At 44.9% G+C, this 27,792-nt stretch overlaps 1 long non-coding RNA gene across 1 annotated transcript in view; it reads left to right on the forward strand.

The window, feature by feature from the left end:
* The window catches only part of LOC144669613 (uncharacterized), a 251,045-nt gene that overhangs the window by 164,364 nt on the left and 58,889 nt on the right, over positions 1–27,792 (forward strand). The window lies entirely within an intron of this gene.

Genomic DNA, 27,792 nt, shown 5'->3' on the forward strand with positions numbered 1-27,792 from the left:
CTATATCCCTGTCTCTTTCTGTGGCAGTTGTAACTCCCTCCTTGTCACCAGTGCATAAATAACTCTGCCCTCCCCTGCTGCTCTTTTATAACCAGGGAACGAGTGAAGGTGTGGAGAAGGAGTGCGCATGTGTCCCGGGGATTCCCCTGTCTCCAGTCTTAAAGGGAAGGTGCGGCCCATCCAGCCGATAGAAAGTCTACCCCGAGGGGAAGAGGGTACAGAGAACGCTGGGAGGTGAGAGCACTCATTACAAAGGCATAAATCTAACAGCCCAGCAAGGACACTAAGCTGCCTTTCCGTACTGATCCCACTACTTATTGTCAGCTTCTTACATTTTCTTTTCGTTCGTTTGTTTCCTTTTTATTCCGTTCATTTTCTTGTCTCCAAACCTATCTTTTTCCGTCATTTTCTTTACCTTCCTATTGTGCTATCTCTCACTATTTTCTGTATTACTCCATCTTCCTCATTGCCTCTTCTCACCTTTCTTTTTGTCTCTCTCTCTATTCCATTGTCCCTACTTTTGTGTGTCTCTCCCTATCTGTCATCTCTCCAATTTTCTTGGTTTCTCTAGCTGTTTCTTTGTTAGTCCAGCTTTTTTTTTCTTTGTTTCTCCCTATGTCTCTTTCTCACTCAACCTTTCTCACTCTGGCCTCTATTCCCCAAATTTTCTCTTCCTAACACGGTGCTTCCCCCCCCTCTTGCTCAGCTATTTCTCTCTTTTCTCCCTAATTCTAACTCCTTTCCGCCAGTTTCTGTTTCTATTGCTCTGTTTCTGTGTATCTCTATCTCACTTTTATCTTTCCCATTCTTTCTATGCTCTCCTTGTTCTCTGTCTTGCTGTCTTCCTATCATTTCCTGTCAGCTGTTTTCTGTTTGTCACTCTTCCAATACCTGTCTTGCTCAATATCTCAGTTTATTTATCTCCCTTTCAGTCTTTCTCTTTTGTTCTTTCTATCTCACACTCTGTTTCTCTATTTCTTTTGTTTTGACTCTGAATAACTTCCCTCTCATTCTACCATTCTGCCTCTTTCTAATTACCTTTCTCACTCTGTCTCTGTACTTCTCCTTCTGTCACTCTTAACAACTTTCCCTCTGCATGTTTATCTCGCTCTCTGTCTCATTTACTTTGTTTCTGTCTCTGTGCTCATCTTTTGCTGAAATTCTCTCTCCATCTCTTTTTCTCTGTATTCCCCTCTATCTCTCCTTTTCTATCTATTTCCCTCCCTTTGTCTCTACTTCTGTCTATCTCTGTCTCTTTGTCTGCCTGTCTCTCTCTGTCTCCCTTTCAGTCTTTTTTGTCTCTCCTTTCTGTTTCTCTGTCTATATCCATCTCTCTTTCTCTGTCTGTGTGTGCCTATCTCTCTCTCTCTGTCTTTCTCTGACTCCCTTTCTACCTCTCTCAGTCTGTTTGTCTCCCTCTGCCTGTCTTTCTCTCTCTCTTTACCTTTCTTTCTCTCTGTCTTATTCATTCCCTGTGAGTATTCTTCTATCTCATCTCTTTCACTCTCTGTTTATCTTTCTCTCTTTCTGTTTTTGTCTCTCAAATAAAGACTGGAAATGCTTGAAGTTCAGGTCAATAGCATCAGTAGACAGAAAAAGACAACATTTCAGGTAATATCAGCTCACTTGATCGGCACCCCATTCACCACTTTAAACATTTGCTCCTTCTCACCAATGAAGCATAGTGGCAGTAGTGTGTACCATATACAGGATGCACTGCAGCAACTCATCAAGGTTCCTTCAACAGCATCTTCCAAACCCACAACCTCTACCACCTAGAAGGACAAGAGCAACAGATGCATGCACCACCACCTGCAAGTTCTCCTCCAAGCCACACACCATCCTGCTTTCGAACTATGTTGCCATTCCTTCACTATAGCTGTGTCAAAGTCCTGGAACTCTCTTCCTAACAGCACTGTGGGTGTACCTACACTAGTTGGACTGCAGTGGTTCAAGAAGGTGGCTCACCGCCACCCTCTCAAGAGCAATTAGGGATGGGCAACAAATAATGGCTTTGCCAGCAATGCCCACATCCCATGAAAGAATAAAAAAGTCAGTCAGCAGCGCTAAGTGAAAGATGAGCACATTTTTAAGAGAATATGAAAATAATAAAGGAAAGAAAATATTCCTACTCCATACCTTGATTTTTGTCTTTAAAGACTTGCATTTATATAGCAATTTTCAAGAACAATGGATGCCTCAAAGCTCTTTATAGTCAATGGAATACTTTAGAAGTATATTCATTGTTGTAATGTAGGAGCCAATTTGTGCTCAGCAAACTCCCACAACTGGAGGACCATATACTGCTGTCAGTACCTGGCAAGGTCTTTGGCATGGTGCTCCTCAACAGATTGAAAGCAGAAGTAGACAGTACCCTTCATAAAGGACAGGCAGGTTTCTGGGTAGCAGCTCAGGAACATCATAGAGCAGAGCCTCGAGTATCAGGAGCCACTTGTTCAACTTAATTGATTTCAAGAAGGCTTTCAACAGCGTCCATCGACAGTCACTATGGTATATTGCAAAACAGTGCGGCATCGCAGAGCAGTATATTAACATCTTCAAAGCCTGATACCGCAACTCCAGCTGCTGCGTCAAGACCAGCACGGACACCATGGATCCCTTCAAAATCATCACAGGAGTACAGCAAGGCTGCATACTCTCCCCATTACTTTCCCTCTTAGTTATTGATTTCATCATGAGGAAGGTGATGCTGGGTGCAGACTTTGGCATCCCATAGCAACACTACCGGCTGACAGGCCTGGATTTCGCAAACAACATTGCCTTGCTGGCAGAAGAATCGTGTGTGCTCCAAGACCTGATCACCAGCCTGGTCTATGCAGCAGCTGCAGGAAGACCAAGACAGTGATGGCTGGACAGCAACAAGGTCACTCCCATCACCAACCACTAGACAACAGAACATCAAGGACGTTGACCACTTCCCCTACCTAGGAAGCAACATCTCCAGGGAGGGTGATGTAGAGATCGACTTCCACACAAGAATCGACAAAGCAGCATTGGCTGTCCAGCGGCTCCACACAGTCTGGGCATCCAACACTATCAACATGGCCATGAAGCTGCGGCTCTACATGTCCAGACTAGTACCAACCGCAATTAATGTCAGTGAGATGTGGAAGAGAACAGCAAAGGTGTCACACAAGTTGGACGTCTTTCACCAGCTCTGCCTACATTAGATTCTGGACATCACATGGAGACACAGCATCACCAACGACGAAGTGCTACAGAGGACTGACCAGAGGTGCCTGCGGGACATCATAGAACCATAGAAAAGTTACAGCGCAGAAAGAGGCCATTCAGCCCATTGTGTCTGCGCCAGACCAAAAAACAGAAAAAAAGCAAACTAGCCGCTAATTTTTAATCCCACTTTCCAGCACTTGGTCTGTAGCCTTGCAGGTTACAGCATTTCAGGTGCAGATCCAGGTACCTTTTAAATGAGTTGAGCGCTTCAGCCTCAAACACCAATTTAGGCAGTGAATTCCAGGTGCCCACTACCCTCTGGATCAAAAGTGTTTCCTCATGTCCCTCTAATCCTTCTACCAATCACCTTAGCTCTATGCCCCCTGGTAATTGACCCCATGGAGAGATGGCTAAGGCTGATGATACGTCCTTCGCCTCTCGAATGTGCACTCGGCAGCCCCGCCAGAAGAATGGACGCCACTTGGTGAAAGAAGAAGGTGGGGCTGGCCAAAGGAGACCTGGTGAAGCATATTTAAGGAGGACCTTCAAGAGCGGAACACTACCTGGGCTGGAGCGAAAGAGATCACGATGGATCAGGGCTAGGGGCAGACTCTGGCTGCCCATTGTTCTGCACTGGACCAGAGGAACTAAATCTGAAGCCTAAATCTCGGTAAATTCCCACAAACAGCAGTGTGATAAATGACCCGATCGTCTTTTCTTTTTGTGATGTTGATTGAGGGATAAATATTGGCCAGGACACCAGGGATAACTCCCCTGCTCTTCTTCGAAATAGTGCCAGGGATCTTTTACGTCCACCAGGCAGGCAGTTGGGCCCTCAGTTTAATGTCTCATCTGAAAGATGGCACCTCCAACATCACAGTGCTCCCTTAGTACAGCACTGCAGTGTCAACCTAGATTTTTGTGCTCAAGCCCTGGAGTGGACTTGAACTCAGAGCCTTGTGATTCAATTAAGCCACAGTGACACACACAATCCCTCTCTCTATCTCAATCTTTGTCTCTCTCTGCCCCTCCCTCTGTCTCCTTTTCTGTCTGTCTCCATCTTCCTCTTTTTCTTTTGTTTCTGTTTCCTTGCATTTTTTGTTCTGTTTCTAGCCCTGAGTCTCTCTCTGTTTATCACTCACTGTCTGTTTCTCCCTCTCTGTCTCTCATTCTCCAGTCTATCTCTATCAACCTGTCCATCGTCCATCTGCCTGTCTGCCTGTTTGCCTATCAATCTAACTATCACTTTATCTGATGCTGTGTGTTTTTTTCTGTCTTTTCTGTTTGCCTCCCTTTATCTCTTTTATTTGTCACTGCCCTGTTCTGTTTTTCCCAGTTTCTTTCCCCTTTGAAGCTGAACGTTGCTTGTAGTATAGCACCACCTGTTCAACACTTGAAAGGTGCTGTGTTTTCATTTATTTGCATTTCTGCCTTCAAACTAATTTCTGGCCATTGGAATAACACACGATTCCATTAGTCGTCAGCGACTCTTTGAAACTGGCACTTGTTGCAACCTGTTAACTATAGAGTGGGTCTGTTACAGAGAGCTGCTTGTACTATTTCAAACGATCAAAAGTCAAGCAAGAAACTACAAATAGATCATTAAATGCCTGTCTGGGGTCCTCCAGTCTTAGTTCTTCCTGAACAGGTGTCCCCTGGGTTTGGGATTCCTTCTTCTGTTGGCATCTCACTGGTTTGGTGTTCCTCTCCTACTGGGATCCCTCCTTTGCAAGATTCCAATTTTCCTGGATTACTTCTCAGGCTGGGGATACTTGCATACAATTGATCCAGCAGTTGATTGGAACCTTGTCTGTGGTAAGCACAGAGTGGAACACAGGCCATATTGGGGGAGGGGGGAGGTGGGAGGCAGTGGGGAAGTGGCAGAGGGGAGGGGAAAAGAGTGAGGGACAGTGGGCAACGGGTAGAGGGGGAAAAGCAGTAGGGTAGGGGTGATTGGGGGAGGGTTAGTGTGGGAGGGACAAAGGGTGAGGGTGTGGGCAAGGGGAGTTGGGGCTGAACACTGGTGGAGGTGCAGAGGATGAGGGAAAATGGGGAGAGACAGAGGGGCAGGAGCTGTCGGTGAGAGGGGAGAAGCAGAACATGAGGAATAGTGGGGCTGGGTTGGGGGGGGGGTGGGGTGGGGGGGATGGAGGAGGAACCATGGGGGAGAGGCAGTGGGTGACGATGGTGAGATGGTGAATGCTTTGACTCCTGTTGGACCTGGGGAATTCAGAGATTTTAAGTCGGTGCTGCTGTGTAATGTGCTCACTGGTTTTGTGAGGAAGTCAAAATCGGAAGTATTGAACATGAGTTAAGCAGATGGATTTGTGTTTAAGTATTCAAGGGAAGTGAAATGTGTGGAGGGTATTAAAGGTAGCTGTGGTGTTTGGTGTCCCTAGGTTTGGGCCAGGGCTTGTCCCTTTAAGGGGGGTGGATGTGGGTGTGGGTGGGGAGCCGGGTGCAACTCCTGATTAGGTTTTAAATTCCAACAGACTGAAAATCTCATTCCTGTTTTGAGGGATGAGGCATCGTTTTTCCATTCAATGAATAAACCTGAATAACAGCCACCCCCGGGGAGCAGACATTTTACTTTGGAAGATTTGATATAACATCCTGTTTATCAATGTCATCAGACTGCCCCCGACCCTCAGAAACAAGTCAGCCCACATCAACAACTGAAAATAGGACCTGTGAGCAGTGAGTCTGCAGACCACCCATTTCACTAGCCTGGCTCAGTAATAGGGAGTTTCTCAGTAACATGAGGTATGGTGAGAGATGGACACTGAGCATTAAAGGCCATGGTGGGATAGAGACAGAACTCCAAAAGCAGTCCCTCACTCTGGTACACTCAACCTTGTATATCGCTTTAGTACTCTACCTCCCCCATCAAAAGTCCATCCCTCTTTAACCCTAACTCTCCCAATGAATACCAATACTCTAATCTCCTAACTCTCACTGAAGCCCATACCTCTAGACCCTCAACTACTTTTGAAGCAAATCCCTCCCATCTCCTAAACCACCCATCAAAACCTTCTTGAAGTGGTCTAATTCCCCCATCAAGATCCAATCCCCCAGTCCCCCAATTTTCCCATCAAAGCCCTAATCCCCTACCTCCCATCAAAGCCTCATCCCTCTGGTCCCCTGACTCTCCTATCAAAGCTAATCCATTAAGTTTGCTAATTCCTATTGAAAGTTTAACCCTCTAGTACTACACTCCTATTGAAACCCTATCACTCTCGTATCCTAAGAGCCCCATTTACCAGAAACTGAACTGGGCTAGCCATATAAATACTGTGGCTACAAGAGCAGGTAAGAGGCTAGGAATCCTGCAGTGAGTAACTCATCTCCTGACTCCCCAAAACCTCTCCACCATCTACAAGGCACAAGTCAAGAGTGTGATGGAATACTCTCCACTTGCCTGGATGAGTGCAGCTCCAACAACACTCAAGAAGCTTTACACCATCCAGGACAATGCAGCTGCTTGATTGACACCCCATCCACAAACATTCACTCCCTCCACTACCGACACACAGTAGCAGCAGTGTATACCATCTCCAAGATGCACTGCAGGAACTCACCAAGCCTCCTTAGGCAGCACCTTCCAAACCCAGGACTACTACCATCTAGAAGGACAAGGGCAGCATACCACCACCTGGAAGTTCCCCATCAAGCCACTCGCCATCCTGACTTGAAATATATCGCTGTACCTTCACTGTCATTGGGTCAAAATCCTGGAACTCCCTCCCTAGCAGCACTGTGGGTGTACCTACACCACATGGACTGCAGCAGTTCATGAAGGCAGCTCTCAAGGGCAATTAGGGATGAGCAATATGCTGGTCTACCCAGCAATGCTCACATCCCATGAACAAATTTAAAAAAAAGATAAATGGGCTGAATTCCAGGGACGAGAGATTTTTTAATTAGCCAGTGTCACTGCCTTGGCCAGCAGATGTTGCCATCCCTAATTGCCCTTGAGAAGGTGGTGCTGAGCCACCTTCTTGAACCGCTGCAGTCCATGTAGTGTAGGTATACCTACAGTGCTGTTAGGGAGGGAGTTCCAGGATTTGAACATAACAACTGTGAAGGAATGGCAATATAGTTCCAAGTCAGGATGGTATGACTTGGAAGAAAAGATGGTGATGTTCCCATGAGTCTGCTGCCTTTGTTCTTCCAGGGGTGATTGAAGTCGCTGGTTTGGCAGTTGCTGCTGACAGACCCTTGGTGAGTTGTTGTCGTATGTTTTCTGAATGCTACATACTGTAAACATGGTGCACAGGTGGTGGAGCGAGTGAATGTTTAAGGTGGTGTTTGGGGTGCCGGTCAATCAGGCTACTTTGTCCTGGATGGTGTTGAGCTTTTTGAGTGTTGTTGGAGCTGTACTCATTCAGGCAATTGGAGAGTATTCCATCACACTCCTGGCTTGTGCCTTGTAGGTAGATGGTGGACAGGTTTTGGGGAGTCAGAAGGTGAGTTACTCACTGCAGAATTCCAAATTACTGACCTGCTCTTGTAGCCACAGTATTTATATGGCTGGTCCAGTTAAGTAAGTTTTTTTTTTGGAAAAATATATTTTATTCATAAAATATCTGAAAGAGCATTACAAAAAATTTCAAAATGGCCATCACAAAAAGTATAATCAGATTCAAGTTTCCCACATAGATCATGATGCACTTCACTACAATCAATGAATATTACAGACATCTCAACATGGTCATTACAGACAGTCGGACAGTGCAATGGTATTCAAGTTATCGACATAGATCATGTTGCACTCTGAGGTGTTGCAATGCAATTGTGACACATGTAGTATTCACTGCATACATTCCTTGTGAGTGATACAGCCCGAGGGGTCTATACAATTCCCAGCCCCTTGGTGCAATGTGGCTGAAAGGTCTTAGACAGCGACCTTTCCCCATTGCGCCTTTGCGGCGGCTGCCCCAAGCTTTACTGCGTCCCTCAGCACGTAGCCCTGGACCTTGGAATGTTCCAGTCTGCAGCACTCAGTCAGGGACAACTCTTTGCGCTGGAAGACCAACAAGTTCCGGGCAGACCAAAGAGCGTCTTTCACCGAGTTGATGATCCTCCAACTGCAGTTGATGTTTGTCTCGGTGTGTGTCCCTGGGAACAGTCTGTAGAGCAGAGTCCTGTGTCACTGAACTGCTCGGGATGAATCTTGACAAAAACCACTGCATCTCGCTCCAGACCTTCTTTGCAAAGGCACATTCCACGAGGAGGTGAACAACGGTCCCTTCCCCACCACAGCCACCTCGAGGGCAACGTACAGAGGGGGTGAGATTCCTGGCATGTTGGAAAGATCTGACGAGGAGGGCCTTTCTCACCACCGGCCAAGCTACATCTTGGTGCTTGTTGGAAAGTTCTGTCGATGAGGCATTCTGCCAAATGACTTTGACAGTCTGCTCGGGGAACCATCCCACAGGATCCACCCTCTCCTTTTCCCGCAGGGCCTCTAGGACATTACGTGCCGACCGCTACCTGATGGACTTGTGGTCAAAGGTGTTTCTCTGCATAAAGTTTTCCATGAGGGACAGGTGGTATGGCACGGTCCAAGTACTTGGAGTGTTCTGCGGTAGGGTGGTCAGACCCACCCTTCACAACACCGGGGACAGGTAGAACCTCAGCTCGTAGTGACACTTGGTGTTGACGTACCAAGGGTCTACGCACAGCTTAATGCAGCCACACACAAAGGTGGCCATCAGGATAAGGGTGATGATGGGCACGTTTTTCCCCCTTTATCTAGAGGTTGGTACATCATGTTCCTGTGAACACGATCCATTTTTGACCTCCAGATAAAGTGGAAGATGGCTCAGGTGATCGCTACCGTGGAGTGAGGAATGGGCCAGACCTGCGCCACGTACAGCAACAGCGAGAGTGCCTCACACCTGATGACCAGGTTCTTACCTGCAATGGAGAGGGAGTGTCGCTCCCACATGCCCAGTTTTCTTTTCACCATAGCTACTCTCTCCTTCCAGTTTCTAACGCATGCCCCAGTCCATCCGAACCATATCCCCAGCACCTTCAGGCCGTCAGCCCTGACGGTGAAGAGGACAAAGGATCCGTCAGCCCAGTTCTCAAAGAACATGGCCTCGCTCTTCCCACGATTTACCTTGGCTCCCGAGGCCAGTTCGAACTGGTCGCAGATGTGGATCAGTCTGCGCACCAACAGTGGATCCGAGCAGAAGACGGCGACATCGTCAGGCTTTAACCTGAGTGCCTCCACTGCCTGGGCTCGTCACTCCTCATGCCCAGATCCTTCCTGATGGACTCAGCAAAGGGTTCTATGCAACACACAAACAGGACAGGGGAGAGAGGGCAGCCCTGCCTGACTAGATTTAATTGGAAAGCTCTCTGATTCCCACCCATTGATTGAAACTGCGCTACAGATATTTGTGTAGAGCAGTTGGATCCAGTTGCGGATTCCCTCCCCAAACTCCATTTTGGAGAGCACATCCACCGTGTAGGTGTGCGATACTCTGTCAAAGGCCTTCTCCTGATCCAGGCTGATGAGGCAGGTGTCCACACCCCTGTCCTGCACATAGGCAATCGTATCCCTGAGCAGCACGAGGCTGTCAGAGATCTTCCTGCCGGATACAGCACAGGTCTGGTCAGGGTGGATCACCAACTCCGGAGCAGACCTGACCCGAATTAAGTAAGTTTCTTTTTTTTGGGAAAAATATACTTTATTCATAAAATATCTGAAAGAACATTACAAAATGTTTTTAAATGGCCATCACAAAAATTGTAATCATATTCAACATTTACACATGGATCACGAGGTGCTGCAATACAATCAATGAATATTACAGTCATTTCAATATGGTGATTACAGATTAGTTCAATGGTATCGCTGAGTTATGTAAGTTTCTGGTCAATGCCCCCCCACTCCAAGAATGTTGATGGTTGGCAATTCAGTGATCATAATGCAAGGGGAGATGGCTAGATTCTCTCTTGTTGGAGATGGTTACTGCCTAGCACTTGCGTGGCATGAATGTTACTTGCCACATATCAGCCCAAGTTTGAATGTTGTCCAGGTCTTGTTCACACATGTATGGATTGCTGAGGAGTTATGAATGGAACTGCACACTATGCAATCATCAGCGATCATCCCTAACTTTGACTTTGTGATGTAAGGAAGGTCATTGATGAAGCAGCTGAATGTGATTAGGCCTAGGACACTACAGTGAGGAACTCTTCGGGCTGTGTTGATTGGCCTCCAACAACCACAATCATCTTCCTTTGTGCTAGGCATGACTCCAACCAGTGGAGAGGTTGTGCCCATATTCCCATTGACTTCAATTATATAAGGGCTTCTTGATACCACACTCGGTCAAATGCTGCCGTGATGTCACTCTAACCTCAGCTCTGGACTTCAACTCTTTTGTCCAAATTTGCAGTAATGAGATCATGAACCGAGTGATCCTGGCAGAACCCAAACTAAGCATTGGTGAGCAGATTATACTGAGTAAAGTGCCACTTCATAGCAATATCGACCACACCTTCCAGGACTTTGCTGATGACTGAGAGTAGACTGATGGAGCAGTAAATGGCTGGTTTGGATTTGTCCTGATTTTGTGGACAAGACATACTTGGAAAATTTTCCACATCGTAGGGTAGATGCCAGCGTTGTAGCTGTACTGGAACAGCTTGGCTAGGGGCACAGTTAGTTCTGGAACACAAGTCTTCAGTACCATTGCCAGGATGTTGTCAGGGACCTTAGCCTTTATTATATCCAGTGCCTTCAGCCATTTCTTGATGATATGTGGTTGAAGACTGACATGTTATGGTGGGGATTTCAGGAGGAGGCCAAGATGGATTATCCACTCGGCAATTCTGGCTGAAGATGATTGCAAATTCTTGAACTTTGTCTTTTGCTCTGATGTGCTGGGCTCCACCATCATTGAGGATGGGGATGTTTGTGGAATCTCTTCCTTCTGTTAGTTGTTTAATTGCCCATCACCAATTATGACTGGATGTGGCAAGATTGCAGAGCTATGATCTGATCTGTTGGATCTGGGATTGGTTAGCTCCATCTATAACATTCTGCTTCCACTATTTTGCATGCACATAGTCCTGCATTGTAGCTTCACCAGATTGGTATCTCATATTTAAGTATGCTTAATGCTGCTCCTGGCATGCTTTTATACGTTCCTTGTTGAACCAGAGTTGGTCCTTTGGCTTGATGGTGGAGTGAAGGATATTCTGGTCTATGAGGTTGCAGATTGTGGTTGAATACAATTCTGCTGTTGCTGTTGGCCCACAGCGCTTCATGTCTGCTGAGTTTTGAGCTGTCAGATCTGTTCTGAGTCTATACCATTTAGCACGGTGGTAATGCCACGCAACACCATAGAGCATATGCTCAGATGGGTCTTTATTTCCACAAGGACTGTGCGGTGGTCATTCCTACCAATACTATATTGGACAGATGCATCTGTGACAGGTAGTTTGGTGATGATGAAATTAAGTAGATTTCTTCCTTCTCCCTCTTGTTGGTTCTCTGACCACCTCCCATGCTGACCCAGTCTGGCAGATATGTCCTTTAGCACTTGGCCAGCTCGGGCAATAGTGATGCTACCGAGCCACTCTTGGTGATGGACAATAAAGACCCCATCCAGGATACATTCTGTTGCCTTCCACTCTCAGTGTTTCTTCCAAGTGGTGTTCAACATAGAGGAGCTGATACATCAGCTGAGGGGGCAGGGGTTGTAGGTGGCTGTGGGTGCTGTAGGTGAGAATCAGCAGGAGGTTTCCTTGCCCATGTTTGACTTGACACCATGAGATTTCATGGGGTCCAGAGTCAACACTGAGGACTTCAAGGCCCACTCCCTCCCCACTGTATGCTATGGTGCTACCACCTCTGCTGGAACAGGGCATACCCAAGGATGGTTGTGAGGTATCTGCAGCATTGGCTGTAAGGTATGATTCAGTGAGTATAACTAAGTCAGGCTGTTGCTTGACTAGTCTGTGGGACAGCTCTCCCAATTTTAGCGCAAGTCTCCAGATGTTATTGAGGAGAACTTTGAAAGGTGCCCCTTTGTCATTTCCAATGCCCAGGCTGATGTCAAGTGGTCCGTCTGGTTTTATTCTTATTTGACTTTTCTACAGGGGTTTGATACAATGATGGTTTGCTAGGCCATTTCAGAGGGCAGTTTAGAGTCAACAGCATCACTGTGGAGTCTGGATTCACATGTAGGCCAGACCAGGTAAGGATGGAAGCTTTCCTTCCATCAAGGGAGGAGCATGATCATCATTACTGAGCCTAGCAATTTTATTCCAAATTTATTTAATTAATTTAATATAAATTCCTCCAGCTATTATGGTGGGATTTGAATTCATGAATTCATCTCTCCACGTCATTAGTCCAGGCCTCTGGATTACTGGTCCACTGACACTCTCACTATGCTATCGCTCCCCTGTGAGAGTAACTACCCTTGCCATTAAGGCACCATTTGACCAAGTATGGCAGCATGGAGCCCTTGTATAATTGAAGTCAATGGGAATCAGGGGGAAAACTCTCCAATTGCTGAAGTTATATCTAGCACAAAGGAAGATGGTTGTTATCATCAGAAGTCAACCATCTCAACCTCCAGACAACACTGTAGGAGCTCCTCAGGGTAGTGCCCTAGGCCCAACTACCTTCAACTTTCATTAATGACATTCCATCCATCTTATAAGGGAATGTTCGCTGATGGTTTCAGTGGTTCCTCAAAAGAAGTGTCCGCATGCAGCAAGACCTGGACAACATTCAAGCTTGGGCTGATAAATGGTAACAGAGAGTGCAACCAGCACCCTCCCCCCCCCCCCCCCCCCCCCCTCAACCCACTTTGTCATTCAACAGCATTAGCTTTGTAGAATTGCTCACTATCAACATCCGGAGAGGGGTATCACTGAATAGGAACTGAACTGGACAAATCACATAAATACTGTGGCTACAGAGGCTGGGAATTCTGTGGCGATTAACTCACTTCCTGATTTTGCAAAGCCAGTCCACAATCTACAAGATACAAGTCAGGAGCATGATAAAATATTCTTCACTTGTCCGGATGAATGTAGCTATAATCAATACTCAAGAAGCTCAAAATCATTCAGGACAAAGCAGTCTGCTCGATCAGCATCCACCACCTTAAACACTCACTCCAGTACACAGTGGCTGCAGAGTGTACCAGATACGAGATAAACTGCAGCAATCAGCAAATATTCTCAACAGCATATCCCAAAACAATGACCTCCACCACGTTGAAAGATAAAGGCAGCAGGTGCATGGGAATGCTGCCATCTCCAAATTCCTCTCAAAATCACACACCATCCTGATCTGAACATATACCACTGTTCCTCCATTGTCGCTGGGTCAGAATCTTGTAACGCCGAGCTAAGGTACTGTGGGAGTACCTTCTCCATACAGACTGGAGAGGTTCACATACAAGGTGGCTCATCACCAAGTTCTCAAGGAGAAACTAGGGCTAGGCATAAACACTGGCGTTGCCAGTAATGTCCACATAAAAACACAACCACTTTGAACTTTGAAGTTCCCTGAGATTTAAGTCTGTTTTCCCTCACCTGATAGATTATTTCAAAATATTCTCACCCATTGAATAAAGAATTTCTTTCACTAGAACTGTTTGAAATTATCCTTTGCCTAATTTAATTATTGTATTCCCTGGGCTTACTGTTTTGGCTCATTTTGAAGTAACATTCTTGGTACTCACTGCTTTTTCCATGCCTTTGAGCTGAACAGATGAGTTCTACAGATGTTACGTAGTCAAACACCTGTGCAGATTTTAAAAGCGGATGGTCAGGAAGCTGTTTGTCCTGTTCTCTGACGATAAGAAACTTCAGAACTTCCAGAGGAAGCTTGGAAGTAAAAGAGACATGATGGAGATTCAGACACCTGTTTACCCATTCCCTTCCTGTTCCTCCATTTTCTGTGAATTTCCAGCTGGCTGGATGAAGTCACGCTCACAATGTTCCCATTTCTTGTTTGTTTGTAATGAGAATGTTTTATAAAGAGCAGCAAAAGTAACTTCACAGACTCCACTCATCTCAATCCACTTACCTCACTTATTGGATCATGTAGCAAGTAATATAGCAAGACGCAGAGCTGCTCAGAGATGGTGTCAGTGCTGGACTCTGGATGAGCAGATATGCTGTTTCACAGCAACTTGTTGTGAGCTACTTGCTCTCCAAGTTGCAACTGCAAGCAACACAGCAGGTTCCAACTGTAGACAGTGTTATAGGTGTATTATGTATGGTTTACACCTACACAGTGTGTTATAAGGATGGATGTTGACACAGGTGCCAATTACTGGCAGTGTTACAGGGCTGTTTGGTACATAAGGACATAAGAAATATGATTAGCAGTACGCCATACAGCTGCTCTGCCATTCAATAATAACTTCTATCTTAACTTTTCCTCCTTATCCACATATCCCTTGATTAACTTAGTTCCCAAAAAAAAAATATATATATTCAACGACTCAGCATTTACAGCCGTCTGGAATTGAGAATTCCAAAGATTTACAACACTCTGAGCGAATAAATTTCTCCTCATCTGCCCTTAAATGGCCTACGTCTTATCCTGAGAATATGAATTTTTTTTAAGACTCTCTAATCAGTGGAATCAACCTCTCTTTGTCAAGTCCCCTAACAATTTTCTTTTCTCTTTAGCTCTGAAGAAGAGTCATATGGACTCGAAACGTTAACTGTTTTTTTTCTTTCCACAGATGCTGTTAGGCCTGCTGAGTTTTTCCAGAATTTTGTTTTTGTTTCAGATTTCCAGCATCTGCAGTATTTTGCTTTTATCCCCTAACAATTTTATATGTTTCAAATTCTGCTAAATTCCTGTATTAGCCCATTCAGCTCAACTAGAGTCACTGTGGCGGGGCCGTTTAGAATCATAGAATGGTCACAACACTGAGGAAACCATTCAATCCATCTCTGTAACAGCAACTCAGCTAGTCCCATTCCCTCACCCTCTCCCCATAGCCCTGCAGATTTGTTCTCTTCAGCTGCTGGTCCAATTCCCCTTCAAAAGCCCCAGTTGAATCTGCCTGCACAACTCTCTCAGGCAGTGCATTCCAGATCCTAACAACTCGCTGTGTAATTTTTTTTTCCTTATGTCACCATTGGGTCATTTGCTCATGGGAAGAGTTTCTCTCTACTGTGTCCAGGTCCCCCATGATTTTGAACTTATATCAAATCTCTCAACCTCCGCTTCTCTAAGGAGAACAATTCCAGCTTCTCCAAACTGTCCACTTAACTGAAGACCCTCATCCCTGGAACTATTCTCTTAAATCTTTTCTGAATTCTCTCTGAAGCCTTCACAGCCTCCCTAAAGTGCAGTGTTCAGAGTTGGACACAATGGGCAGAATTTTCCCAGAATTGTACTAAGTGCGTTAGCGGGCGGGTAAAATGGAGTCCTTCCCGCCGATGAAAATGGTGGGTTTTCATGCCGTATCTTCCAGAGCCTGCCTCATTATATATCCATTCCCGCAAAACACGCCATTTCCATGGCGGGCGGGCTCTCATTCGCCCGTTGGGATGTGCTCTACTCCCGCTCTGGCTGCAGGATGGGTAGCATGTCACCAACCTGGCTTGGGAGGTGGTGGCAGCGGTGGTCAGCACAAACGCCCTGCACAGGAGGACAGCCACCCAGTGCCAGAAAAGGATGAATGATCTCCTCCGTTCCGCCAAGGTAAGTCACTCTTTTCATCATTCCCAGCACACACACTTTCAAACCCATCGCACATCCACAGGGCCCTCACTCACTGCCAGTGCAAGGGACATCACCATTCACTCTCTCACACACACCGTCATTGTCCTCATCCCGTCTGTGGGACCACTCACCACCCACACAGGCCAGGCATACTTATCATCTGGTCTGGCAAGCGTCCTGCTACACTCTTCCCATCTCTGTCCATGCAGGACAAACTGGCTCACAACAGGAGGGAAAGGTCGCAGACAGGTGGAGGGATGGCGGCCGCCATGGAGACCTAGGTCCAAGACGTCACTCCTGCACTGCTGCGCAGGCTTAACTCCATCGCTGATGCCATAATTGGCCTCCAATAGTGTCAATGCGAGATGGGTGCTGGGCAGCTTGAAATCAAGGTTTTGACAGAATTTGAAAACAGAACCATCCAGCTGGCCGGCAATGACCGGGACCGGTCCTGTGAAGTCGGTGCTGATTTACCAAATGAGGATCCACCAGTGCAACATACATCAGACAACCATGCTGTGGGTGATGTGTCCTCTTTCACAGGCCACTGCCAGGCACTAATGATCTCCCCTTGCTTTCGCAGGCACACCTGCCAAACAGCCAACAGAGTCCATGACCCAGGGCTTCCAATCAAGCTCCGAAGAAACCTTTGAAGAGGAATCTGAAGTCACCCTCCCTGAAGTCCTGTCACAATGCTCACCCACACTCTCCACCAGCACAGAGACACATACCTCAGTGGGGCCTAGCTTTACAGTAGCCTCAGGATCACAATTTGGTGAGCACATCGCGCTTTCTGATCCACAGCAGGCGGAGGCAGGGACTTCCCAGGTTCCCGGCACTCGGACGACTGTTGGAGGCTAGAACATTGCTGAGTCTGAGTAAGAGCGCTTTGTGGCCCTTTGGTGCTTCCGAGATGCTTGCATGGGCGGGCAGTTTAGTATCCTGACCCCAAGCAGGCTGTGCCTGATCTGTCTTAGTTGCAGAGGCATGGTCAGCTTATACAGGTGTTCCTAATGCGTGGCCACTTCCCTCGCTTACCCTGCCCCCCACCTCGATTGCCTGTGCGCGGGATGCTGTGCCAGGGCAGCACTTGACTGCCCTCCCCCCCTCAGCAGTCGCCTCCGAGGCTGGTCAGCACTTGCCCCCAGACACCCCCCACCCCTCAGCAGTTCCCTGCTGGGCCAGGCATCAGTTTCCCCCACCCTTCAGCGCCTCTGAGGCCTGTAAACAACAGGCGAGCTGTGGAGAACGTTGCTGCTCACTCACCTCAGTTCCCCCAAAGTGAAGGCCACCAAGTGCACGTCGCCTGTGTGCTGTTGTGAAACATGTTGGCGTGCTTTCCTGCCGACGTGGACAGACGATATGGCGGAGTTCCAAGAGCCTGGCGGGATGGCCTTTTAATTATATGCTAATGTATTACAATTAGCTCCCCGCTGATCGATGGTGGGATACGCGGCCTGCCGTCGGTGGGCTGAGTGGAAGATTGGGACCTGCCTTCACGCCATCGTGGTGGGTCTCGCCACATTTTCCGCGCATGCTACCTATCACGCCCACCACCAGCGGGCACGGAAAATTCCACCCAATAGTTCAGTTGAAACGGAATAAAGTTTTTATAAAGGCTTATCATAACCTCTTTGCTTTTGTATCCTATGCCTCTGTTTATAAAGTTAAGATCCCAGGTGCCTATTCCACAGAATCACAGAATTATTACGGCACAGAAGGAGGCCCATCGTGTCTGCACCAGCTCTCCGAATGGGAAATTTACTGAGTGCCATTCCCGGTCTTCTCCCTGTAACCTTGCACATTCTTCCTTTTCAGATAACAATCTAATTCCCTAAGGAATGTCTTGATTGAACCTGCCTGCACCACACTGTCAGGTAGTGCATTCACCACTCGCTACGAGAAAAATGTTTTCCTCAGGTTGCCTTTGCTCCTTTTGCCAATTATTTTAAATCTGTGCTCTCTCATTCTTGATCCTTTCATGAGTGGGAACAATTTCTCCCTATCTACTCTATCCAGACCCTCATGATTTTGAATATCTCTATCAAATCTCCTCTCAACCTTCCCTTCTCCAAGGAAAACATTCCCAGTTTCTCAAATCTATCTTCGTAACTGAAGTTCCTCATCCCTGGGAACCATTCTTGTGAATCATTTCAGCGCTCCCCCCGTGCCTTCACATCTTTCCTAAAGTGCGGTGCCCAGAACTGGACACAAGTTCAACATAACCTCCTCGCTCTTGTACTTTATGCCCCTATTAATAAAGTTTAGGATACTGTATGCTTTATTAACCACTCTCTCAATCTTTCCTGCCACCTTCAATGACTTATGCACATATACAACCAAGTCCCTCTGCTCCTGCAGCTACTTCAGAGTTGTATCCTTTATTTTATATTGGCTCTCCATGTTCTTCCTACCGAAATGAGTCATTTCTCCTCGTTGAACTTCATCTGCTACCTGTCCACCCATTCCACCAACTTGTTTATGTCCATTTGAAGTTCTATACTATCCTCCTCACAGTTCACAATGCCTCCAAGTTTTCTATTATCCGCAAATTTTGAAATTGTGCCCTGTACACCAAGGTCTAGGTCATTAATATATATAAGGAAGACCAAGGGTCCCAACACTGGCCACTGGGAAACTCCACTACAAACCTTCCTCCAGCCCAAAAAACATCCGTTAACCACGAATCTCTATTTCCTGTCATTCAGCCAATTTTGTATCCATGTTGCTACTGTCCCTTTTATTCCATGTGCTATAACTTGGCTCACAGGTCTGTATCAAGTGCTTTTGGAAGTTCATGTACACCACATGAACAGCATTATATTCATCAACCCTCTCTATAAAAAACTTCAGCAAGTTAGTTAAATGTGATTTCCCATAACAAATTCATGCTGGCTTTCCTTAATTAATCTGCATTTGTCCATTATTGACTATTAATGTTAACCCAAATTATTGTTTCTAGAAGTTTCCCCACCACCAAAGTTCAACCAACTGGCCTGTAGCTATTGGGATTATCTTTACACAATTTAAGAACAAGGGTGTAACATTTGCAATTCTCCAGTCATCTAGCACCACCCCTGAGTTTAAGGAAGACTGAAAAATTATGACCAGTGCCTCCTCAATTTCCACTCTCACTTCCGTCAATATCCTTGGATGCATCTCATCTAAAGCCTTATCGTCTTTAAGTACGGACAGCCTATTAAATACCTCCTCCCTATCAATTTTAAATCCATCTAGTGTATTAATTACTTCCTCTTTCACCGTGGCCTGGAACATCTTCTTCCTTGGTAAAAACAGATGCAAAGTATCTATTTAATACCTCAGCAATTCCCCCTGCCTCCAGGCATAAATCTCTTTTTGCGCCCTATTTGGCCCGACTCATTTTACCACCCTTTTACTATTTATATGCCTAAAGAGGACTTTTGGATTCCCTTACAGGTTAGCTGCCAGTCGCTTTTCATGCTCTCTCTTTACTTCTCCTATTTGCTTTTCACCTTCTGTATTCATAAAAATTGTATAAATATACATATATATATATAAAATAAAATATATACTCTATATAATATATTATCCACCTGACATCGTCATTGCCTGCTGTGCCCTTCACAACCTGGCATTACAACGGGGAGAGGAGCTGGCTGAGGAGGAGATGGAGGAGCTTCACGTTTCCTCCAATGAGGAGGATGTTGATGGGCTAAGGTTGAGGATGTCCTCGAAGGCGAGAATGATGGTGATGAAGCCATTGCACTGGCCAGGTGAGGCAGGCACGCTTGGGAAGCCCTCATAACTGCTAAATTCATGGAGAATAATGATGACATGCAGTGAGGAGACACCACACATCCTCACACTGCATCTGTGAACGTATGACTCCTGTCTGGTTGATGGCAGTGCACATACCCACTGTGATATAGCTCCTGGTATGAACATTGAGGACTTCTACTGCCGGTGGACGTGAATGTGATTGCAGCGCTCAATTTTTACGTCAGTGGCTCCTTTCAGGGCTCCACAGGTGACCCTTGTGGGATATCACAAGCCTCCATGCACAAATGCATCCAAGAGTTCACAGACACCATCTTCGCGAAGGCACACAACTTTTTCCATTTTGCTCAAGAAATTTTATAGGGATGTACTAGATTACGATAGGTTTAAATTGTGTAGAGAAAAGAAAGCTGTTCCCATTAGCTGATGGTACAAGGACTATGGGACAGAGATTTAAGGTTTTGGGCAAGAGATGCAGAGTAGATGTGAGGAAGAATTTTTTTTTACGCAGCGAGTGGTTCTGACCTGGAACTCATTGCCATGAGGGTGGTGGAAGTGGAGAAGATGAATGGTTGCAAAAGGAATGGTCACTTAAGGAAAATAAACTAACAGGGCCAAGGGGATAGAGTGAGATACTGAGACTGATTGGATTGCTCTACTGAGATCCAACATAGACTCAATGGGCCAAATGGTTTCCTTTTATGTTGTAGTGACTCTAGGACAATGATACAGTAACCACAGATATACAGTGACTGCTGTAACATAACACTCGCAAGTGCTCACAGGAATATGATGGCCATGGATATGCTGCCTACTTTGTTCAACTGAACTCTTGAGGCTTAGCCTCAGACAATGGTATTCACTGGTGAAATAGGCGCTGCTCTGAACCAAAAGACACAAGGGCATAGGTCTGCATGTTTAATCAGGATTGCTCAGACTTTATTACTTATCTTGTCTTGGTGCCAATGACATAATCAGTCATAAGTGTAATCTGGTCTGGCTCAGGGACAGCTCATTAACATATTGCCCTTTCAGATGAACTTGACATCTAATTCAGACAGATAAACTGAAGGGCGACAATTTTCAGCTTCTCCTCGATTTCGTTGAGAGGGTGACTGACAGATTGTTCCGAGAGCATGAAACTTACTTATTTGAATAATTTAAAGTGGGAGTATTATAAAGCGCAGTGCAATTGGTGGTTAGACGGTTTCTTCCCTGAGAACTACGGGAAGCTTCATATTCTATCTGGCCCATCAGGTATTTGTTTGTAATGATCAGGTTGAAATGTTTGTAATGTTCATTGATTGTATTGAAGCGCCTCATGATCTATGTGGAAAACTTGAATATGGTTGCACTTTTTGTGATTGCCATTTTGAAATGTTTTGTAATGCTCTTTCAGATATTTTATGAATACAGTATATTTTTTCAAAGAAGAAAATCAAGATATTTAGCAACAATGTGAAAATCAAGCCTGCCTCAATTCCCAGCTCCACCACTACCTCATCTGTCAAACTCAGGTACAAACTGACTTCAAATGGAGCTCAATACAACGCGGCTGTCTTGAAAAACCCTGCAAGGTTATAGAGTTCAGATGAAATTTTTTGACTCATATTTAAGCTTTATTGTCACACTTCAGAAAGAAGACCTTTCCTCAATCCTGAGGATGTTAGCTCCTCGCGTTCCATGTCAGAAGGCCACACAAAATGCTAATAATCAAATAGGATTTCACCAACAGCCCTGTTTCATCTAATCAGTGACTTTCCCACTAAATCAGTGTTCAATGATCCAACCAGTAACCATCTATCAAACCAGTAATTGTACATCACCAAGTACTATTCCATTTAACCAGTAACCACTGATCTAACCAGGCACCATGCATCCTACCAAGGGATCATTGAACCACCCAGGAACCAATAATACAGCCAGTGACCATTGATTGAGCCACTGACCATCCATCCAACCAGTAACCATTACCTGATCATTAATTTAACCAGGTACCATTGATCCAGCCAGTGACTATTAATCTAACCTGGATCCATTGATTTAGACAGTAACTACTGATTTAACCAATGGCCATTGATCTAACTAGTGACCAAACCATTTTTATGTTCTGATAGTTATTTGTGGAAATGTCGAAGCGTTCCATGATTCAGCTCAGTTAGTTGCTGTAGTATGCTTGGAGGGTTAAGGATTGAATGCGCTGCTGCTGTGTACTTTATGGAAACTTTGGAGAATAGCAGCTCATTGATGATGGGCCCAGACCGTGGGCAGGCAGTAGCAGAAACACAGAGGAAGCAAGGAGCAATTACTACCAGAATCTCAACAGCTGGTTCTGCAGAAAAGGTCAGAGATGAAAGTCTGGGCTTCGAATAATGGCGCTGTTTCTTTTTACTTGAGACAATGGTTTAGTCAGTGAAAAACTGAGTGGCACAGAGGAGATTTCTGTTTGCTCTGGGCCCCAGCCTATGACGCAAGAATTCTGCATGCTGATTCAGCCCAAGCTCATGTTCATGGACTCACTCTCAGTTTGATTGACCTGTGGATATTTATATGGCCCTACCCTTTGCATACACCACCCTCCACCTCCCCGTGGTCTCCCCCTCCACCTTTCTGACTTAATTGTTTTGTTCTGTGTGTCTCTGTATTTGTATCTTTCTAGATCGGTCTGTGTCCACCTATCTGTCTGCCTCAGTCTGTGTTTGCTTATCTCTCATCAGTCTGCGTGTCAGTATCAGTCAATATATTACAGTCTGTGACTCTATCCTATGATCCTGTGATACGATCATCATATTCTAGTCATTATAGTTTTCTCATTGTGTTCTGGTCATTATGCCATGGTCATCATGTCTTAGTCACCATGCCTCATGTTACAATCACCATAGAGACCGACAACTTTTAAAAACGTCCAAACTTCCAATTACTAACTGAAAGACGTGGCAAGATTTCACATTCGAAAACTTTTACTGTAACAAATGACAAAAAAAAGCACTATTGACTAAACACTATTTTCTTCTTGTAGGCAACGTATACCTTAAACTACAGAAAGCAATGTGCCCCTTTTATACTTACCATACTCTCTGCGGAATTACAGTTCTGACAGCAAACAGTCCACAGTTGCTTCCAGCTTCTGATATGTTTCTGTATCCTCATTTCACTGAGTAGTGACTTTGAGTGACTATCTGCAGGCACTTACCTCAGAAACTTACAGAGAAGTTTCTTAAATCCACCACCAGCAGTAAGGCCTGCTCCAATGATTTTTCTTCCCCGAGGCCATGTCAGGACAAATGTACTGGAATCTGTAGAAGACTGCAGGATCTACCTCTTTGACTAGAGATCGTTTCCCTCCTGCATCCGGCTGTGGTAGCTTGCAAAGTCAAGCAGCCTTTTGCTGACCACATAAAATTGTTGCTGTCCGACTGTGATATTCATTGATTGTAGGGAAGCCTGTAACCTGATCTCAAAAATGGCTTCCTCTGCCCTCTTCCCCATGGCAATGTGAAACACATTAACCTTGTATCCAGGTAGAGCTGCTGATACTCTTGACCCCAACTAAATAGACAGTTTACTGCACAACTGTTTACAACACAATACCTATAAAACCTTTCTGGGATTTTGGGAGACTTCGAGTCTACTCAATTTTAACTCAGATATTGCTGCCATTATCTCCAAGCATAAATACTTTGCACCCTCTTCTTGGTTAAACAATCTAAGCCTTCTTTTGCTCTCTAACAATCAAACCACCCAGGCTTACTGCCAGGCAGACTGAAGAACAGGTCACATGCCCCCCTTCATTTACAATAAATTTAATGCAACAGTCCCAAAATATAATAATCTTATAAACTTCATAATTGTAACACGTGGTCTTCATGCCATGGCAATCGTCCCTTGGTTATCATGCTATGATCAACACGCCTTTATCACTGTGCACTGGTTATCATATCATCGTTATTTTGCCTTGTTCACCATCCTATGTTCATCATGCTTTGGTCTTCATGCCTTTGTCATAGCACCTTGGTTGACATCCAAAGGTAATTGTGCTTTGCTATTATGCCTTGATCATCATGTCTTGATTGAAATCCCATGGTAATTTTGCCTTGGTTAGTATGCCTTGGTCAATGTGCCTCGGTCATCATGATTTGGTCTTCATGCAATTGCAATTTTGCTTTGTTCATCCTGCCATGCTCATCATGCCTCAGTCTTCATGCCTTTTCCATATTACCTTGGTGATCATGCCTTGCTCATTATGCCTTAGTTTTTACACCATTGTCATCATGCCTTGGTCAAAATCCCAGGGTAATCTTGCCTTGTCATTATGTTCCGATTGCCATGTCTTAGTCATCATATTTTGGTCATTACACCTTTATTGTCTTGCCTTGGTCATCAAACATTGGTTATCAGGCTTTGGCCATTATGGCTTGGTGATCATGCCTTGATCTTCATTTGTCAGTCATTATACCTTGCCCATTATGTCCTGGTCATTATGCCAGGATGCTGGGGTAAATACCTGCATGAAAAATTAAAGATATTTAGGAGTTTACAGGTTCTGTCCTTGACAAGAATAGTTCACAGAGAGATGTTTCTGCTCCCAGTTGCCTCAGTTCACCAAACAGCTGCCAGAACTTGGACAATATTGGCTGTATGACTGTGTATACTAAGGGAAAGAGTGACTGACCAGGATACCCAGCACATCCCCAAGGCATACAAAGTGTGTAGATGCTCCAGGCCTCCAAGAAATTGTTGCATGTAGCTGAATGAGATACCGGGTTCAGATCATTCAAACAACGTTGAGACCCTGCGGGGGTCTATGAGCCATTTACCAATGGCTGAAACTCCAGAAATTTGGAGGCAGATACACATTGCTCAGACCAGGGGTGGGCAAACAATTCGGCTGGAACGCCACATCTGGATATGGAAATTTTATGAGGGTCTAGCCATATACACTCAAGAAATGAACATTTATAATAAAGATATATTTTGGTACAAATAAGCATAGAAACTTTATTATTATGATAAATGTATCATCATAATGATACGTTACATCAAAACCAAACCTACTCTCTTTCTCAAGACCTCTTGGCTTAATGTGAACAGTACAGTTGGTCACCCCCTCTTTACAACAGCATCAAAGTCTAATGTCACTCTTGTACCCTCTTCACACGAAGCTGCCTGATCTGCTGAGTATTTCCAGCATTTTCTGTTTTTAATTTCAGATTTCCAGTATCTGCAGTATTCTGTTTTTGTCTTGTCAACATAAATGCTGCTTCGCTGTGATCTATAATATGGTGTTGCAAGAACCATCAAGGGAAAAGCAGAAAAGGAAAGATAAGAAAATGTGGAGACACAAAAAAGCATCTCAGAGGCAGTCACCACATTGTGTGGGGAATGCAGTGATCTGTATCCTCTCTCTACCTCTCATTGCTAGAGCTGGAATTTAATAACCTCATGGCATGTTTTAAGAGAGATGCTACCACACCTGTTAGGGAACATTTTCCTAATTTTCAATTTTCTCAAAACACAACCCCCTAACCTAAAACCACACACTCTTCACTCTCTATTACATTTGTCATCCTTTTTCTAAAGATCTAAGCCTTAGCTGCACCTCTGGCAAGAACAGCTGAAGGTGCATTAGCAACTCTAATTTTGGAAGTGCACAAACAACTAATCACTGAGATGTCCATCTCAAAATATTAATCCAAGATTGCTTGAGGAGACTTTCAGTCAAAAATATTTTCGCGTTGTGGGGAGCAGTTTATGCCTTCAATCCCTTGTCAAACAGCAGAATTGTAGATTAAGTTTTTGTAAGGTCTACAAATCTACGACCCTCTGGTTCTTTTGCCAATTACCTTAAATCTGTGGCCTCTGGTTTCCGACCCTTCTGCCACCAGAAACAGTTTCTCTTTATTTACCTAAATCAATACCTTTCCTGATTTTGAACACCTCTATTAAATCTACCCTTAACTTTCTCTGCTCTAAGGAGAACAACCCCAGCTTTTCTTATCTGCCACTTAACTGAGGTTCCTCACCCCGGTACAATATAAATGTGGCTATAGGAATTCATAATGTAAATGTAAAGTTATAATGTTAAAAACTTTCCAGGATGTACACAAAGATACAAGATTTTTAATTGATGATAGATATGCAACCATTCTAGTGGGTAAAGGCACTCTTCAGTGAATTACTATGCCAATGCAGACCTGAACGTCCCAGGTTCAAATCCTGGATTGCCAGGAGCCATAGCACCAGACCTCAACAAGAATCAACCCCTTCAGCGAGGGAATGGTAAAATGAGGAATCAAAACTACATTGGAGCGACTTGACTTTTCATAAAGAGTATTTAAACCTATGTGCAAAATAAGTTAAAGTCTTTAAATTGCAGTGTATATACTTAAAAAACTAAAAAGCAAGTCAAGACTGCAGTAATCTAATAAGTAATCTTGTAGGTACACTTACCTTGTACCTCTGTCACTGCTCCTCCACATTGCCTCTTCGGCCTCATGCACCTCCTGCAAAAAGCAGCTGATCATTGGACAACTCCAACTTACCTTGATGTACTTCCCTTGGAATCTCCTGTGGCAGCCGTGGGCATTAGAAGCCCCCGTGGAGCCAAGTGTGGGTCTGGCCATTTACATATGGCTCAGACCCTGAAACTCTGGGACATCTACACAGTGTTCACACCAGGGGATCTGTTGTGTTTAGACAATGCTTGCACTTTGGAGGTGTGGGAGATCTATACATTGCTAAAACTCTAGTTGAAGGGATTGTCTTATGAGGAAAGGTTGAGAAGGTTAGGTGTATACTCACTGAAGTTTAGAAGAATGTGAGGCACTGTTATTGAAACATGTATGATTCTAAGGGAACTTGACAGGGTAGATGCTGGTTGGGTGCTTCCCTCTGTGGGCGAGTCTAGAACTAAGGAATACAAGATTAAAAGTAAGGGGTCTGCCATTTAAGAAGGTGAGGAGGAATTTCTTCTCTTAGAGGGTCATTAATCTTTGGAATTCTCTTCCCCAGTGAGCAGTGAAGACTGAGTCATTGAATATATTCAAGGCTGATTTTTGATCTTCAAGGGAGTCAAGGGTTCTGGGGGGCAGGCAGGAAAGTGGAGTTAAGGCCACAATCAGATAAGCCATGGTTTTATTGAATGGTGGAGCAGGCTTGATGGGCCAAATGTCCTACACATGCTCCTTTTTCTTATGATATCAAGGGAGACATGGGTATTTACGGACTGTGGTGGTCATTTGCCATACTGTTCAGGGTCTTTTGAGTCTGGGCCATTTATATACAACATCATCTTGTATTTATATAGTGCCATTAATATAATAAAATGACCCGAGGCACTTCATAAGAGCGTGGTGAAGCAAAATTGGATGCCGAGTCAAGTAAAGCAATGTTAGGGCAGATGGCCAACAGGTTTGTCAAAGACGTGCGTTTAAGGAATGTCTTAAAGAAGGAAAGAAAGGTAGAGAGTTTGAGAGGTTTAGGGAGAGAAGGAACCACCGGTGTTGGAGCGATTAAAATTAGAGATTCTCAAGAGGCTAGAATTAGATGAGTATAAGTATCTTGGAGAGTTGTGGAGTTGGAGAAAATTACAGAGGTAGGGAAGGGTGAGGCCATGGAGGGATTTGAAAACAACAGTGAGAAATTTAAAATCAAGACATTGCTTGACCAGCTGTCAATGTAGGTCAGCGAGCACAGGGATGATGGGTGAAAGAATCTTGGTGCAAGTAAGGACATGGGCAGGACAATTATGGATGACCTCAAGTTCTTGGAGGGTAGAAGGTGGGAGGCCAGCGGGAGTGCATTAGAATAGTCAGAACTGGAAGATACAAATACAGGGCTGAGAGTTTCAGCAACAGATGAATTGAGGCAGGTATGGAGTTCTAAGTGATGGCACAGATATGTGGTCAGAATCTCATATCAGAGACAACAGCCAGGGTGAGAGAGAGTAATAGTTCGACTGGGGGGCTAAGGCATCAAAGGTGGAGGTCAGGGTGCGGTTGAGTAAATTAGTAGCTGCAGATATGTTGTGGGGAACAAAGGATAGACTGTTGGCATTTAAAATAAAAGCAGAAAATTCTGGAAACAGCAGGTCAGGCAGTATCTGTGAGAGA

Source organism: Cetorhinus maximus, chromosome 29 (genome assembly GCF_964194155.1).
Source record: "Cetorhinus maximus chromosome 29, sCetMax3.hap1.1, whole genome shotgun sequence".
In the NCBI taxonomy this organism is placed as follows: domain Eukaryota; kingdom Metazoa; phylum Chordata; class Chondrichthyes; order Lamniformes; family Cetorhinidae; genus Cetorhinus; species Cetorhinus maximus.